The sequence below is a fragment of the Microtus pennsylvanicus genome, chromosome X (genome assembly GCF_037038515.1).
Source record: "Microtus pennsylvanicus isolate mMicPen1 chromosome X, mMicPen1.hap1, whole genome shotgun sequence".
In the NCBI taxonomy this organism is placed as follows: Eukaryota; Metazoa; Chordata; class Mammalia; order Rodentia; family Cricetidae; genus Microtus; species Microtus pennsylvanicus.
In genome coordinates, this window is record NC_134601.1 from 20,407,368 (window position 1) to 20,425,293 (window position 17,926).

The 17,926-nt window shown below is 39.3% G+C and overlaps 1 pseudogene; it reads right to left on the bottom strand.

Moving 5' to 3' along the window:
* Nucleotides 1-16,715: 16,715 nt before the first annotated feature.
* LOC142840646 (low molecular weight phosphotyrosine protein phosphatase pseudogene) lies at nt 16,716-17,679 on the bottom strand (annotated as a pseudogene).
* Between the last annotated feature and the right edge of the window lie 247 nt (nt 17,680-17,926).

Below are 17,926 nucleotides of genomic sequence, written 5' to 3' on the forward strand. Positions count from 1 at the left end.
TTCTTGTCTGGAAGGTGGAGTTATTGGTGCCCAAAATTATATCATTATATTTTGTTTGAGGAGCTACTCACAGTCTTTTCATTAATGATAGACGCAGGGGCCCAATGACGGGAGTTATTGTGGACCCTCGCCTGAACAGCACACCATACAGAGGCTGTACTGGCCGGCTCAACATGGGCATGGTGCCAGGCATGAGGGGTGCACCCACATGGCCTAAGACAGGGCGCCCTGTGATCTGCTTACTTTAAATCTCGCTAGATACCTTTCATTTGAGGAGCTCCAAGGATGGGTGACTTGTGGCAGGACATTCCCCAACCTAAGACAGGATACTGGGAATCCTAGGACGGGTAAGGGGGATAAAGACCTGGTCCTCACTCGACCTAAGAATCATAAGGCACCCCTCTGTTCCCAGGAGAGGTAAATTGCTTCACCATTCAAGAGGAAGGTCTCTCCTTGTCCCAGTCCCTTCTCCTTTAGATCTGACACCATGGTTGGACTCTGACCTGATGCCCTTCACTTAATAGCTGCCTGTCTTTATAAAAGAAAGGGGGAATGGGGGGGGGCTTGAAGGAATGGGATGGTTGGGATAAAGGAAGGGTGGATACAGGAGCAGAGAAATATATATCCTAATTAAGGGAGCCACCTTAGGGTTGGCAAGAGACTTGAACCTAGAGGGGCTCGCAGGTGTCCAGGGAGATGTCACCAGCTAGTACCTTGAGCAACTGAGGAGAGGGAACCTGAAATGACCCTATCCTATAGCCATACTGATGAATATCTTGCATATCACCTTAGAACCTTCATCTGGAGAGGAATCAAGATGGAGACAGAGACCCAAATTGGAGCACCGGACTGAGCTCTTAAGATCCAAATGAGGAGCAGAAGGAGGGAGAAGATGAGAAAGGAAGTCAGGACCACGAGGGGTGTACCCACCCACTGCGACAGTGGAACTGATCTATTGGGAGCTCACCAAGGCCAGCGGGACTGAGACTGAATAAGCATGGGATGAAACCGGACTTTCTGAACGTGGAGGACAATGAAAGCTGATGAGAAGCCAAGGACAATGGCACTAGGTTTCGATCCTAATACGTGAACTGGCTTTGTGGGAGCCTAGCCTGTTTGGATGCTCACCTTCCTGGTCCTGGATAGAAGTGGGAGGACCTTGGACTTCCCGCAGGGCAGGGAATTTGGACTGCTCTTCATTCTGGAGATGGAGGGGGAATGGAGTGGGGGGGGAGGGGAAGAGGGGGAGGGGAGTGGGAGAAGGGACAAGGTGTGGGAGGAGGAGGGAAATGGGAAACAGGGAGGAGGCAGAAATTTTTTTCAACAACTAAAAAAAAAATAAACAAAAAATAAAATAAATTGGCTGAGAAAAAAATGTTCTACTTGTTCTTTATACAACCAAACACTACTACCTGCAGGAAGTAACCCAAGGGTAATCAAAGAAATGAAATCTGTCAGATGGATGTGTTCTATTTCATAGAATTTGTAAAGCTAAAATATGTACACCATACTATTGAAATTTATTCAGGTTTTCAATGGGCAACTGCTTTGTGTTTGGAAAAGGTTGATTTGGTGATCACATATTTGCTAAAAGTTATGGCCATCACAGCTATACCTGTACAAATAAAGGCAGTCAATGCTCCAGCATATGTCTTTAAAAAAATGAATCAGGGGGCTGGAGAGATGGCTCAGCGGTTAAGAGCATTGCCTGCTCTTCCAAAGGTCCTGAGTTCAATTCCCAGCAACCACATGAGATCTGGTGCCCTCCTCTGGCCTTCAGGCATACATGTAGATAGAATATTGTACACATAATAAATAAACATTTTAAAAAAAGAAAATGTAACAGCTTTTTGCTTATTATAATGTAAAGCATATTACATGTATACCACACAGTCCTGCAGGCCAGGCAGTTACAGAAGGTTCAAATCAAACACTAAAGGATCTGTTAAATAAACATAAAATGATGATAAGGACCTTTGGAAATACTTTGTATAATGCTTTATTAACTTTGAATTTTCTAAATACTAATGAGAAAGGAGAAACAGCTGCAGAGAGACATTGGGTAGTAGAAAAAAACTACAGAATTATTTCAGCCAATATACTTTAAAGATGCACTGATCTCAGAATGGAAACCAGGACATGTGTTACATTGGGAAAGGGGTTTTGCTTTTGTTTTCACAAGAGAAGAAAAGCTATGGATATCATCAGAATTGATAAATATTCAATTTGAACAAGAGACACCTCTTAATTAGAAGAGATGATAGTTTATCAAACAGCATGGCTGTTTAATCTAAACTAACCTATAAAACCAACAAATGCTTTTCATTTGATTATATATAACTTACTGGAAGAGAATCTTCCCCAAAATAAGGATTGAGCAAGTGTCTTTTTCTGTCTTTTCAGAAGAGTAAAGGTATCCAGTCAGGAATCTAAAGATAACTGGACAAATGAGACATCTGAAGAAAAAGACAAATAATTCAGAAAAAAATGTCTCAAGACAAATCATAAATAGGCCTATTGGTATATCACATTCCCAAGAGGATAAAATTTCATAAATCTTCCCAAATGTTTATTTCTGCTGTTCTCTACAGGCATATAATACAAATGGTTTTGTAGTCTCAGTTGAAGTTTAAATCTGGCTTTGGAGTTGGAGTGTGACTCTCTCCTCTAAATACAAGCTTGTTTATTAAAGTAAAATCCCAAATCTCTGTCCTATGGCAGAAGAGCCACTTTATATGGGATAGATGATGTGGAATGTCTTGTATATGTGTTGCTTTTACTGGTTGATGAATAAAGTTATTTTAGCCAATGGCTTAGCAGAGTAAAGCCAGCCAATAAATTGGGACAGAGATAGATAGTGTAGAAGGAGTTGAGGAGAAGACATGTAGCCCCCAAAGGAGAAATATACCAGAACATGGTAAAACAGAGCCTCATGGCAATACATAGATTAATATAAATGGGTTGATTTAAGATTTAAGAGCTAGCTAGGAATATTCCTGTGCCATTGACCAAACAGTCTTGTAATTAATATAGCTTTTGTGTGGTTATTCAGGTCTGAGTATCCAGGAAACAAAAGTGCATTCGCCATTTACAGATAGAAGGAAAACAGGGGGGCTGGAGAGATGGCTCAGTGGTTAAGAGCATTGCCTGCTCTTCCAAAGGTCCTGAGTTCAATTCCCAGCAACCACATGGTGGCTCACAACCATCTGTAATGAGGTCTAGTGCCCTCTTCTGGCCTGCAGGCATACACGCAGACAGAATATTGTATACATAATAAATAAATATTTAAAAAAAAGAAGGAAAACAAACATTTAAGGACTACTTTGTTGTTACTAATCTCATAATCCTTTGATTTTATATTAACTCTTAAACAGATTTTTTACAGTATATTCTATGATTTTTTTGTCATGATATTAATGGTCATATAGAATACTAACTAATTCTACAAAAAGGTTTCCTCTATGTTCCTGTACATGATTTCAGGTTTGAGTATCTATCATTTTTCTTCAGTGAACCATGAGCATGTTTAACAGCAACCACTGAAGTTTCCAAAAGGATGATGGGGCCCCACAACAATGATTCTTCCAGTGCTATAAATTCACTAAGCTGAAAAAGTTCACCTAAAGATGATATTTGGAATACAAACTGCTCAGAACAATTTTGAGGTGACTAGCTGAGATGATCCAGCCTCACAGACTATTCTAGCCAGGACTGCACTTTCCCATTATACAGAGACTGGACAACAAATGATAAAGCTACCTCTCCCAGGACTTAACAATTAACCCCAATTTTTCTTTTCAGGATCCCCTAAAGATACTCTTGACCCCAGACAGCAGGAAGAAAATTTAAGAATATGATACCCACATTCCAAAGAGATGGGGTGGTGGTTTTTGGGTTGTTCAGATGATTATGGATATTTGTCATTGTTTAGGGGTTGTTTACAAGTTGGTATTGGTTATGGTCAGGATAAAAGTTGAACAAAGTAGATTAGATTCAGAATTCTTTAAAAGAAAAAAGGGGGATACATATATGATAGGATAAAAGGATAGACTATTCAATCTACTCTGGAAAGAGATGATATAAATATGATAAGATAAAAAGGTAGATTATTGAATCTACTTTAGAAAAGCAACTACTAGTTTTAAATATTTTACATTGGATTGGAATTTTCTAAACTGTGTACAAATTTTGTATATTGATAAAAATTTGAGATTAATTTTGTTAAGGCATGCTGTACATATATTTCTAATTTCAAGGTATTGTACCTTACAGCTCATTTAACAATGTAATACAAATTTCTAGTTATTGAAAGTTATTATTACAGTTTAGGAAAATAAGGAAATGCAAGTTAGTATATAGTCACCTATTCCAATCAAACTTGTAGTCACATTAGGTATGTTTTCAAGGTCAAACAGAGATATATTTTAAATAGACAACTCATCTTAAACATTTCAGAGGTCTAAAGAATATGGCATTTAAGATATCTTAATAGCAAAGGTACATTTTTTTATTACAATGAGACATATCTGCTCCTGGCAGCACCAATCAATTTCAGAGAAGATAATGGGCCTCAAAGAAAGTCCACATAGAGTTTACTTTCTTTTTTAAAAAAATATTTATTTATTTGTTATGTATACAATATTCTGTCTGTGTGTATGTCTGCAGGTCAGAAGAGGACACTAGACCTCATTACAGATGGTTGTGAGCCACCATGTGGTTGCTGGGAATTGAACTCAGGACCTTTAGAAGAGCAGGCAATGCTCTGAACCACTGAGCCATCTCTCCAGCCCTAGAGTTTACTTTCTTTGATGCAAAAGTAAGCAACTGGGCAAGAAAATGTCCTTGCCTTGACTGCTGACAGTATGCTGTCCTAATTGGACAATCAGGATACAAAAGAGAGTGACTGTCAACCTTGTCAAGACAAGGAGGGACAACCTTTTGGATTATCCTGCTTCATAGAAAAGTTGTCAAATATTCTAGGCCTGTAGGCCAAAGATGGATTCCCCAATGTTGTAGAGGAACTTTGGGTGACTGTCCAGACAGCCAGCTGTTTGTGTCATTTCTCACGGTTTTTGGAAGTCGCTTTCTTGCACTTCCTGCTTACTCATTTATTATTTCATTCTCTGGTCTCTGAGGGCATTGAAAACTAGATAGTTATAGTTACAGCTTTCCTTGTTTACCAGACTCAGAAAAGGAACTCACTAAAGAGTTGTAAATGTAAAAGGTTGAGAGACATTAAAAGATAATTTGATAATAGCCAATTAGAATATAATGTGAATTAGGTACAACTTTTTGGAGCCATCAACATAGGATAGATATGAAGTATTTTCTCTGTATTTGTCAAATGCAAATGTACTAGACATTTTTGATATATTTATTGCCTATATAGTGTATACATTGTATATAGGTTTTCTTATATTAGCTATAGCCTTTTTTATTTTAGAAAATAAGGGGGAAATACAGTGGTATATTATTTGTGTTTTGATAAATAAGGCTTGCCTAGAGATCACAGAATAAAACAGCCACACTGGCCAGCCATACAGACCAGACAGTGGCACCACACACATTTAATTCCAGCAGCCATACTAGTCAGCCATATGGATCAGGCAGTTGTGGCACATCTTTAATCCCAGCACTAAAGAGGAATATAAAATGGGAGGAAACAGGTCTCAGCCTGAGTCTCAATCTCAGTCTGAGGATTCATGGAGGCAGGATTGCCCAATTCAGTCTGAGGTAGAGGTTAGAGCCAGTGGGTGTGTGCTTTGATTTTCTGAACTTCAGTTTGAACACCAATATCTGTCTCCGGGGTTTTATTTTTTGTGCTACATTGCCAAATTCATTTTATAAGGCCACAGTTACCCCAATACCTTAACTTTACAAACCAATTACCCTCATGAACACAGATACAAAAATACTCAATGAAATACTTGCAAACTGAATCCAAGAACACACCAAAACAGACCATCAACCATGATCACATTGGCATAGGAGACAACTTTTTAAATATTTTTTATTTAAGAAATTTATTTTTCATTTTATTTTTTTAATTTTTACTTTTTTTTATTGAAAATTTCCACCTCCTCCCACTTTCTTCCCCTCTCTCCCCTCTGCCCCTCCCTCTCCAGTCCAAGGAGCAGTAAGAGTTCCCTACCCTATGGGAACTCCAAGGTCCTCCCTGCTCCGCCCAGGTTCAGGAAGGTGAGCATCCAAACAGACTATGCTCCCACAAAGCCCATCCATGCAGTAGAATCAAAACCCAGCGCCATTGTCCTTGGCTTCTCAGTTATCCTCCACCGTCTGCCACATTCAGAGAGTCTGGTTTGGTCACATGCTCCATCAGTTCCAGTCCAACTGGCCTTGGTGATCCCCCATTAGATCAGTCCCACCATCTCAGTGGGTGGACAAACCCCTCACGGTCCAGACTTCCTTGCTCATGTTCTCCTTCTGCTCTTCATTTAGACCTTGGGAGCTCAGTCCAGTGTTCCAATGTGGGTCTCTATCTCCATACATCGCCAGATGAAGGTTCTATGGTGATATGCAAAATATTCATCAGTGTGGCTATAGGATAGGGCCAGTTCAGGCACCCTCTCCTCTGCTGCCCAAGGAACAAGCTGAGAACATCTCCTTGGACACCTGGGAACCCCTCCAGAGTCAAGTCTCTTGCCAACCCTAAAATGGCTCCCTTAATTAAGATATCTACTTCCCTGTTCCCACATCCACCCCTCCTCCATCCCAACCATCCCATTCCCTCAAGCTGTCCCCTTCCTCCCCTTCTCCCTTCTCTCTCCCCATATCCCCTTATCCCTACCCCACCCCCACCCCATGCTCCCAACCCCTGTCTGGCAATCTTGTCCACTTCCAATATCCAGGAGGATAACTATATGATAACTGGAGGTCAACCTGTAGAAGAATGAAAATAGATCCATATCTATCACCATGCACAAAACTCAAGTCCAAATGGATTAAAGACCTCAATATTAATCTGAACACACTGAATCTGATAGAAGAGAAAGTGGGAAGTAGCCTACAACACAGGGGCACAGGAGACCACTTCCTACTGTACGTTCCAGCAGCACAGACACTAAGGGCATCATTGAATAAATGGGACCTCCTGAGGCTGAGAAGCTTCTGTAAAGCAAAGGACACTGTCATTAAGACAAAAAGGCATCCTACTGATTGGGAGAAGATCTTCACCAACTCTGCATCAGACAAAGGTCTGATCTCCAAAATATATAAAGAACTCAAGAAACTAGACATTAAAACTCTAATTAACCCAATTAAAAAATGGGGTACTGAATTGAACAGAGAATTCTCAAAAGAAGAAGTTCAAATTGCCAAAAAAAATACTTAAGGTCATGCTCAATCTCCTTAGCAATCAGGGAAATGCAAATCAAAACAACTCTGAGATACCATCTTTCACCTGTCAGAATAGCTAAAATCAAAAACACCCATGATAGCCTGTGCTGGACAGGATGTGGAGTAGGGAGAACACTCATCCATTGTTGGTGGGAATGCAAACTTGTGCAACCACTTTGGAAATCAGTGTGGTGGTTTCTTAGGATACTGGGAGTCAACCTACCTCAGGACCCAACAATTCCACTCTTGGGAATATACCCAAGAGATGCCCAATCGTATTACAAAAGAATTTGTTCAACTATGTTCATAGCAGCACTATTTGTAATAGCCAGAACCTGGAACAACCTAGGTGCCCCTCAATAAAAGAATGGATAAAGAAGGTGTGGAACATATACACTTTAGAGTTCTACTCGGTGGTAAAAAACAATGACATCTTGAATTTTGCATGCAAATGGATGGAAATGGAAAACACTTTACTGAGTGAGATAACCCAGACCCAAAACGATGAATATGATATGTACTCACTTATAAGTGGATTCTAGTCATAAACAAAGGACATTGAGCCTATAAATCGTGATCCTAGAGATGCTAAATAATTTTCATTTTACATGCCAACCCTAGCTCCCCTTTCCTCCTTTTCTCCTGCCCCTCTACACCTTCCTATCCCCCATCCACTCCTCAGAGGAGGTAAGGCCTTCCTTGGGGAGTTAACAAGGTCTTGTAAAGCAACTTGAGGCAGGAAAAAGCCTCTCTCCACATATCAAGATTGAGCAAGTTGTCCCAGCCCAGAAAATGGGCTCCAAAAAGCCAGTTCATGTACCTGTGTTGGGTCCTGGTGCCACTGCCAGAGACCCTCCCAACAGATCAAGTCACATAGCTGTCATCCACATTCAGAGGGTCTAGTTCAGTCCCATGCAGGTTCCCCAGCTGTTAGTCTATATAGTGTTGCCATTACTCTACACCTTTCCAGCATAAGCTATCATTAGTGTTTTTGATCTTAGCCATTCTGACGGGAGTAAGATGCTATCTCAGAACTGTTTTGATTTGTATTTCTTTGGTAGCTAAAGATGTTGAATATTTCCTTAAATATCTTTTGGCGATTTGAGATTCTTTTGTTGATAATTTTTTCTTTATTTCCATACCCCATTTTTAATTGGGTTATATTGAGTTTTAATGTTTAATTTTTGAGTTCTTTATATAGTTTGAAGATCAGTCATTTGCCCAATGTGGGGTTGGTGAAGCTCTTTTCTCATTTACCAGGCTGGTTTTTTTGTTTTATTAACTGTGTCCTTTGCTTTAGAGGAGCTTCTCAGTTTCAGGAGGTCCCATTTATTTATTGTTGCTCTCAGTGTCTGTGCTACTGGGGTTATATTTAGGAAGTAGTCTCCTGTGCCCATGCATTGAAGACTACTTCCCACTTTCTCTTCTGTCAGGTTCAGTGTGGTTGGATTTATGTTGAGGCCTTTAATCCATTTGGACTTGAGTTTTGTGCAAGGTGACAGATATGGGTCTATATTTATTCTTCTGCATGTTGACATTCAGTTATGCCAGCACCATTTGTTGAAGATGCTTTCTTTCTTTCATTGTATAATTTTAGCTTCTTTGTCAAAAACCAGGTGTTTGTAAGTGTGTGGATTAATATCTGGGTCTTCAATTCAATTCCATTGGTCAACCACTCTGTTTTTATGCCAAGACCAAGCTGTTTTCATTACTGTAGCTCTATAATAGAGCTTTATGTCAGGGATGGTGATGCCTCTGGAAGTTCCTTTATTTACAGGACTGTTTTGGTCATCTTGGTTTTTTGTTTTTCCATATGAAGTTGATTATTGTTCTTTCAAAATCTGTGAAGAATTGTGTTGCAACTTTGATGGGGATTGCATTGAATCTATAGATTGCTTTTGGTAGGATGCCATTTTTACTATGTTGATCTTACCAATCCAAGAGCATGGGAGATCTTTCAGTTTTCTGGTATCTTCTTCAGTGTCTTTCTTCAAAAGCTTAAAGTTCTTGTCAAATAGGTCTTTCACTTCTTTGGTTAGTGTTACCCCAAGATATTTTATATTATTTGTGGCTATTGCGAACGGTGATGTTTCTCTGATTTCCCTCTCAGCTTCTTTATCATTTGTGTATAGGAGAGATACTCAATTTTTGAGTTGGTCTTGTATCTTTCCACTTCATTGAAGGTATTTATCAGCTGTAAGTGTTCTCTGGTAAAGTTTTTGGGGTCACTTATATACACTATACACTATCATATCATCAGCAAATAATGAATGTTTGACTTCTCCTTTCAAATTTGAATCCCCTTGATCTCCTTTTGTTGTCTTATTGCTATTGATAAGACTTCAAGAACTATGTTGAAGAGACATGGAGAGAGTGGACAGCCTTGTCTTGTTCCTGACTTTAGTGGAATCACTTTGAGTTTTTCTCCATTTAATTTGATGTTGACTGTTGGCTTGCTATATATTGATTTTATTATGTTTAGTTATGTTCCTTGTATCCCTGATCTTTCCAAGACCTTTATTATGAAGGGGTGTTGGATATTGTCAAATGCTTTTTCAGCATCTAATGAAATGATCATATGGCTTTTTTCTTTCAGTTTATTGATATGATGGATTACATTGATAGATTTTCGTGTGTTGAACCAGCCCTGCATCTTTGGGGTGAAGCTGACTTGATCATGGTGGATGATTTTTTAAAATGTGTTCTTGGATCCAGTTTGCCAGTGTTTTATTGAGCATTTTTGCATCCATGTTCATGAGTGATATTGGTCTATAATTCTCTTTCTTTATTGAGTGTTTATATGGTTTTTGCAGCAGGGTAACTGAAGCCTCATAAAAGGAATTTGGCAATGTCCCCTCTGTTTGTATTATGTGGAACACTTTGAGGAGTATAGGTATTAGCTCTTCTTGGAAGTTCTGGTAGAATTCTTCACTAAAACCATCTGGCCCTGAGATTTTTGTTGTTGGGAGGTTTTTGATGAGAGCTTCTATTTCTTTGCAGATTATAGGTCTATTTAAATTGCTCACCTAGGCTTGATTTAATTTTGTTACATGGTATCTATCTAAAAAAATTGTCTATTTCTTTTATGCTTTCCAAGTTTGTGGAGTACAGGTTTTTGTAGTAAGACCTCAGCGTCTGTTGTTATGTCCCCTTTTACATTTCTGATTTTGTTAATTTGTGTGTTCTCTCTCTGCCTTTTGATTAGTTTGGATAAGGGTTTGTCAGTCTTGTTGATTTTCTCAAAGAGCCAGCTCTTTGTTTCATTTATTCTTTGTATTGTTTTCTTTGTTTCTATTTTTGTTGATTTCAGCCCTCCATTTGATTATTTCCTCTCTTCTACTCCTCCTGGGTGACTATGCTTCTTTTTTTTCTAGAGCTTTCAGGTGTGCAGTTAAGTCAATAATGTGAGCTTTCTTTGTTTTCTTTATGTGGGCACTTAGTGCTATGAACTTTCCTCTTAGCACTGCTTTTATGGTGTTCCATAGGTTTGGATATGTTGTGCTTTCATTTTTATTGAATTCAAGGAAGTCTTTAATTTCTTTTTTTTTTATTTCTTCCTTGATCCAGATGTCGTTCAGTCCTTTACTGTTCAACTTCCATGAAGTTCTAGGCTTTCTGAGAGTAGTATTGTTGTTAAATTCTAACTTTAATCCATGGTGATTCGATAAGACACAGGGTGTTTCTCCAATTTTTTGTATCTGTGGAGGTTTGCTTTGTTACTGACTTTGTGATTAATTTTAGAGAAGGTTCCATGAGGTGCTGAGAAGAAGGTATATTCTTTCATGTTTGGGTGGAATGTTTTATAAATGTTTGTTAAGTCCATTTGATTCATGACATCTGTTCTCTTATTTCTCTGTTAAGTTTCTGTCTGGTTTGCCTATCTATTGGTGATAGTGGAGTGTTGAAGTCTCCTACTATTAGTGTGTGGGGTTTGATGTGTGATTTAAGTTGTAGTAATGTTTCTTTTACATATGTGGGTGCTCTTGTATTAGGGGCATAGATGTTCAGGATTGAGACTTCATCTTGATGAATTGTTTTTGTAATGAGCATATAGTGTCCTTCTCCATCTCTTCTGACTGATTTTAGTTTGAAATCAATTTTTTAGATATCAAGATATGTATACCTTCTTCTTTCTTAGGCCCGTTTGATTGAAAAATCTTTTCCCAACCCTTGACTCTGAGGTAGTGTCTGTCTTTGAGGTTGAGGTGTTTTTCTTGTATACAGCAAAAGTCTGGATCCTGTTTTTGTATCCATTCTCTTAGCCTGTGTTTATTTTATTATTATTATTATTGGTTTTTCGAGACAGGGTTTCTCTGTGGTTTTGGAGCCTGTCCTGGAACTAGCTCTTGTAGACCAGGCTGGTCTCGAACTCATAGAGATCCACCTGCCTCTGCCTCCCAAGTGCTGGGATGAAAGGTGTGCGCCACCACCGCCCGGCTCTGTGTTTTTTTTTTAATAGGTGAATTGAGTCCATTGATATTAATGACCACTGGTTGTTAATTCCAGTTATTTTTTTGGTATTAGTGTTTGTGTGTTTTCCTTCTTTGTTTTATACTGGTGGAGGTTATCAGATGCCTGTTTTTATGTGGGTGCAGTTAGCTTCTTTGGGTTGGGGTTTTCCTTCTAGTACTTTTTGTAAAGTTGAATTTGTGGACACCTATTGTTTAAATCTGATTTTGTCATGGAATATCTTTTTTCTCCATCTTTGGTGAAAGAAAGTTTTGCTGGGTATAGTAGTCTGGGCTTGCATCTATGGTTTCAGTGTCTGCAGCACATCTATCCGAGACCCCCTGGCCTTCATGGTTTCATTGAGAAATCAGGTGTAATTCTGATAGGTTTTCCTTTATATGTTACTTGACCATTTTTCTTTGCAGCTCTTAATATTCTTTTTTATCTGTATGTTTTGTATTTTGATTATTATATGGTAAGGCAATTCTTTTTGATCCAATTTATTTGGTGTTCTGTAAGCTTCTTGTACCTTTATAGGAATATTCTTCTTTAGGTTGGGAAAATTTTCTTCTATGATTTTGTTGCATATATTTTCTGTGCCTCTGAACTGAAGTTTTTCTCCCTCTTCTACTCCTATTATACTTAGGTTTGATCTTTTCATGGTGTCCCAGATTTTCTGGGTGTTTTGTGTTAAGAATTTGTTGGATTTAATGTTTTCTTTGTCCAATGTGTCTATTTCCTCTATAGTATCTTTAGTGCCTGAGATTCTTTCTTCTATCTCTTGTATTCTGTTGGTTATACTTGCCTCTGTAGTTCCTGTTGGTTTACCCAGATTTTACATATCCAGAATTTCCTCGGTTTATGTTTTCTTTATTACCTTTATTTCAATCTTCAAGTTTTGAACTGTTTACTTCACTTTTTGATGTTTTTTTTTTTTTGGTTTTCCTGGGTTTCTTTGAGGGATTTATTAACTTTTTGTTTGTCTTCTCTTCTTTGATAGTTTTTCATTTCCTCTTTAAAGGTCTCCATCATTTTCATAAAGTTACATTTAAAGTTGTTTTCTTCTACTTCTTCTGGCTTAGGATGATCAAGTTTTCCTGTTGTAATACCATTGGGTTCTGGTGTTACCACGCTGCTTTTTAGATTGCTGGATGAATTCTTACATTGGTGCCTACCCATCTCTTCCTTTAAATGAGGCCAGCAGTGTCTTTGCATCTTGGTCCAAATCCTTGCAGAGGCTGTCTGAGTGATTGGGGTTTTTTTTTTTATCTGCTCTGTACTGTCAATGTCTGTCTCAGAAAGCCCCTGCAGTCTCTATAAGCCTGCTCTCTTAGTATTCTCTACTGATTTGCTCTCTTGGTGCTGTCTGCTAATCCCCTTAGTCTTGTAGCAAGCTCTTGATTCCCTCCGTATTATAGAAAGCTCTCAGCTCTTAGGTGTTGTATAGCTAGTAGCTTGGGGAGTCCAGTGGATGGGTTTGGGTTTTGGGGAGCTTAGCTGTAGGAAACTCCCTGCTGGCTGGCTAGAAAAGCCCAGGGAATTGGGGGAGGAACCCGGGGTTTCTTCCCCACTCTGGAGGTCCTAGAGAGTGTGGCATCCTGCCCTTTGGCTGTTCACTCACCTCTTAAGTCCCCTCAGTATTGGAGCAAGCTGTGTTTCAGAGTTCCACTGAGTTTGCAAGAGCCCACAGCAACTTTTATAAGGAAAACATTTAATTAAGGGGCTCACTTACATTTTCAGAGGTTCAGTCCATTATTATTATTGCAGGGAGCATGGTGGCATGCAGGCAGATGTGTTGCTGAAGGAGTAGTTGTTAATCCTATAACTTGTGGGCACTGGGAAGTGAACTGAAACACTGGGTAGTATCCTGAGCACAGGAAGTCTCAAAGCCTGTTCCCACAGTGACACACTTCCTCCAACAAGGCCTTATCCACTCCACCAAAGCCACACCTCCTAATAGTAGCACTTTCTATATGAATATAGGGCCAACTACATTTAAGTTATCATAATGATCTATTGTTAATTATGGGGTATTGAAGTCACCTACTATCACTGTGTTAGGATCAATATGTAACTTAACTGTAGTTATGTTTCTTTTATAAATTTGAATGTTATTGTACTTGGTACCTAAATGTGTAGAATTATAATATCATATTTACAGATATATATGTATATATAATTATAATATCCCATTGATAGACTTTTTCTTTAATTAGTATGTAATATTCTTACTTTGATATGTTGATTAGTTTTAGTTTCAAGCCTATTTTTCAGATATTAAAATAGCTATGCCTGATAGCCCCTTGATTACATTTGCTTAGAATATCTTTTTCCATTTTTTTTACCCTAAATTATTGTCTGATCTTGATGATGATATGTATTTCTTGGGTGAGCCAAAAGATGAATCCTGTTTTATTATCCAATCTGTTAGTCTGTATCTTTTTACTGAGGAATTGAGACCATTAGTGTTGAAAGTTTTTATTGAGCAATGTTTATTCCTGTTGTTTTGTTGCTGTGGTTTTTGTTGCTGTTCTTGTTTTTACCTGTTTTGCTTAATTTTTCTGGGATTATTTATTTCTTTTGTCTGCTTGGGTGTAGTTAAATTTCTCTTCAGACTGAAAGACCCAGATAAATACAGACCCTTTCTAGCAGGAAAATTAGAGCCAAAAATCTAGCAGGAAGAGAAGAGCCAAAAATCTAGGTTAGCCACTTCAGTGACTCTGTTTTAGGAACTAGCTGAAGATAAAGTTAGATTATAATCTTGAAAATAATCTTGAGAAACAGGGAGTTACCCCCTTGTGATTATCACTGGTATTTTCGGAATTTTTCAATGATCACTGGTATTTTTGGAATTTTCCAATGATGCCCTCCCTACCCCCTTTGGGTTATTGGGTTATGGTTTCTTCCCTTAAATACCCCTTCTCCCAGCTACTCGGGGTCGAACTCTCTATCCCTGCATGGGAAATGAGTTTCGGCCCCAGTGTACTGGTTCCTGTCCTGTCAATAAACCTCATGTGATTGCAGCAAGGATGGTCTCTCGTGAGTTCCTGGAGGGTCATGTTATCCAGAGACTTGAGTGAGAGTCTCTCTGCTCCGGAGGTCTTTCAAGACTAAAGTTTTCCTTCTAGTGTCTTCTGCAGAGATGAATTGAAAGACATAAGCTGCTTATATTTATTTTTATTATGAAATGTTTTTCTTTCTCTGTCAATTGCAGTCAACAGTTTTGTTTTGTTTGGGCTCTCATCTATGGTCTTTCAAAGTCTGTAGAACATATGTCCTCGTCCTTCCTCTCTCTCTCTCTCTCTCTCTCTCTCTCTCTCTCTCTCTCTCTCTCTCTCTCTCTCTCTCTGAATCAGGGTTTATCTGTATAATAGCTCTGACTGTCCTGAAACTTGCTTTGTAGACCAGGCTGGCCTTAAACTCATAAAGATCCGCCTGCTTTTGCCTCCTGAGTGCTGGGATAAAAGCCATACATCACATCTGACACAATCCTCTTGCAGGTTTTAATATTCTTTCTTTGTTCTTTATATTTAGTGTTTTGATTATTTTGTATTTTTGGATCTTCCCTTCCTTCCTTCCTTCCTTCCTTCCTTCCTTCCTTCCTTCCTTCCTTCCTTCCTTCCTTCCTTTCTTTCTTTCTTTCTTTCTTTCTTTCTTTCTTTCTTTCTTTCTTTCTTTCTTGAGGGTTTCCAATATTTTTGTTCTCCTTGTTTTGGGGAATTTTTTATTGAATACTTTTTTATTACTTTATAAATAATACTAATCAAAATTCCCACTTCCTCCCCTCCTCCCACTTCCCTCCCGCTCCCCACTACTCTCCCCTACCCCCTCCAGTCCTAAGGCCCTTCGCCCTACATCCAGGTTTAGGAAGGTATGCATCCAAAGAGAATAGGATCCCAAAAAGCCAGTCCATGCAGGAGAGACAAATCTCAGTGCCATTATCATTGGCTTCTCAGTCAGCCCTGTCAGCCACATTCAGAGAGTCCAGTTTGATCCCATACTCATTCAGTCCCAGTCCAGCTGGATTTGGTGAACTCCCATTAGATCAGTCACACCGTCTCAGGGAGTGGACCAACCCCTCGTGGTCCTGACTTCCTTGCTCATATTCTCCCTCCTTCTGCTCTTCAACTGGACCTTGGGAGCTCAGTCCAGTGCTCCAATGTGGGTCTCTGCCTCTGTCTCCACTTTTCTCCCATCCCAGAAGTTTCTTTTATGGTCTTGTCTATTTGGTGTTCTGTATGCCTCTTGCAACTTGTTAGGCATCTCTTTCTTTAGTTTGGGGAATTTTTCTTCTATGTTTAAAAAAAATATTTTCTGTGCCTTTGACCTGAGTTTCTGCTCCCTTCTCTGTACCTATCATTCATAGACTTGTTCTTTTCTTAGTATTCCACACTTCCTGAATACTTTGTGCCTGGAATTTTTTAGATTTAACATTTCCTTTGAACTACCCATTTTTTCCTTTTCCTTATGACAATAAATTCTCTATTCTACTTCTTTTAATTTGTGAGGCTTACCTCTAAACTTTCCTTCCCCCCCCAGATCTCTACTTCAGGTGTATTTGTTAACTTCCCAGTTTACCTCCCATTCTTTTCCGATATACAGCCATGAATATGAGGTCACTGTCCTGCAACGCACTAGAATGACTTATGCTTGCGGGTAACTCTCTACAACGCTGATGAAGGGACACTACAGACACACCACTATTTAAGCACACACCACCTTTGCATTAAGAGGCAAAGTGGCTCAAACAGGACAACAAAACACTGGACAAAAACCAAGTAAGAGTAACACTGCTAACTTCCTACATCTGTTGCTCCCATTGTCAGTGCACAGCCCAGGTCGGCCTGCTGGGAGTGCAGGCCTGTATCACCACATCCAGTTTGTCTTCTCTCTCAAATATTAAATGCCTTCAGTGTGTCTGAGTTTAAATCTTCCAGTGTTAAGTGGAAGGCTGATATGGATGGAATTATTGTCACAAGAGTCTAGGATAGAGAGGTATAAGGCAAGCGAATGGTACCACTGGGTGCTGGCCATGCGCACACTTTAGTAAGACCAGACCACCCAGGCTGGCTGGGCTCAGAGGCAGACCCAGACCTTGTAGGTCATTCTTACTTTATTGGGTTCTAGTTTGTTCCATATTTCCTTGTTCCACTATTTTCTAATTAGGACAAGGTGAGAGGAAAGGTTCAATTAATCTAAGAATACTTAGCCACACCTCACACTGTCTTACTCTAATATTTTTACCCTTCTGAACATACACCTAACTTCGACCTACAGATGTTTTAAAGATAAACAGAAAGTCAGCTGAAGAGACAGGTGGGACACGGGGCTAAGGACTGGCATCCCCCTTGGGCACGGCTCTGGTGAGTGAGCTGCTCAATGGTGGTGGCAGGACCACCTAGTGAGTCTTCTCCAGGAAAGCCTTGCAGCACCTGAGGCATTGCTGGTCCACCACTTCGAAGTCAGAGTCATTGCCATAATAGGGATCTTCAATAATGAGTTGTTTCTGTGGATCATAGCTCCTAAGTAGCTCAATTTTAGCTTTGCAGTTTTTAACTTGATTACTTTTTCTATTCAAATCTCTCAGATTGCTTTCATCCATACATAGTATATAATCGAATGTGGCAAAGTCTTCTTTTGTAATCTGTCTTGCCTTATGGGCTGTGCTAATGCCATGATTTCTTAGGCAGCTGACAGCTCTTGGGTCTGGGGGCCGGCCCACGTTCCAGACGGAAACAGCGCTGCTGTCAATGGCCCAATTAGCTGAAACATTCTCATCAATTACCATTTTCCTGAAAACTGCTTCTGCAATGGGTGACCGGCAAATGTTACGAGACACAGGAACAACACTGACTTGGACGCAACCGCTGCCATCTTCCCATGCAGACCCAGGCGCCCAGAGACGGTGTAAGGACGTGGCGCATGTGCACCGCGAGGATTCACCTCTAAACTTTTTGTTTGACTTCCTGAATCTTTCATTTTCAGTTTTATTTCAGTTTGACTTTTCTTTAGTGATTCTATTTTTTTGTTAAAGTCTATTTTCATATCTTAAATTGTTTTTCTTATTTTATTCAACTGTTAGGTTTTGATTTCATGGTCTTCAATGAGGCATTTATTTATT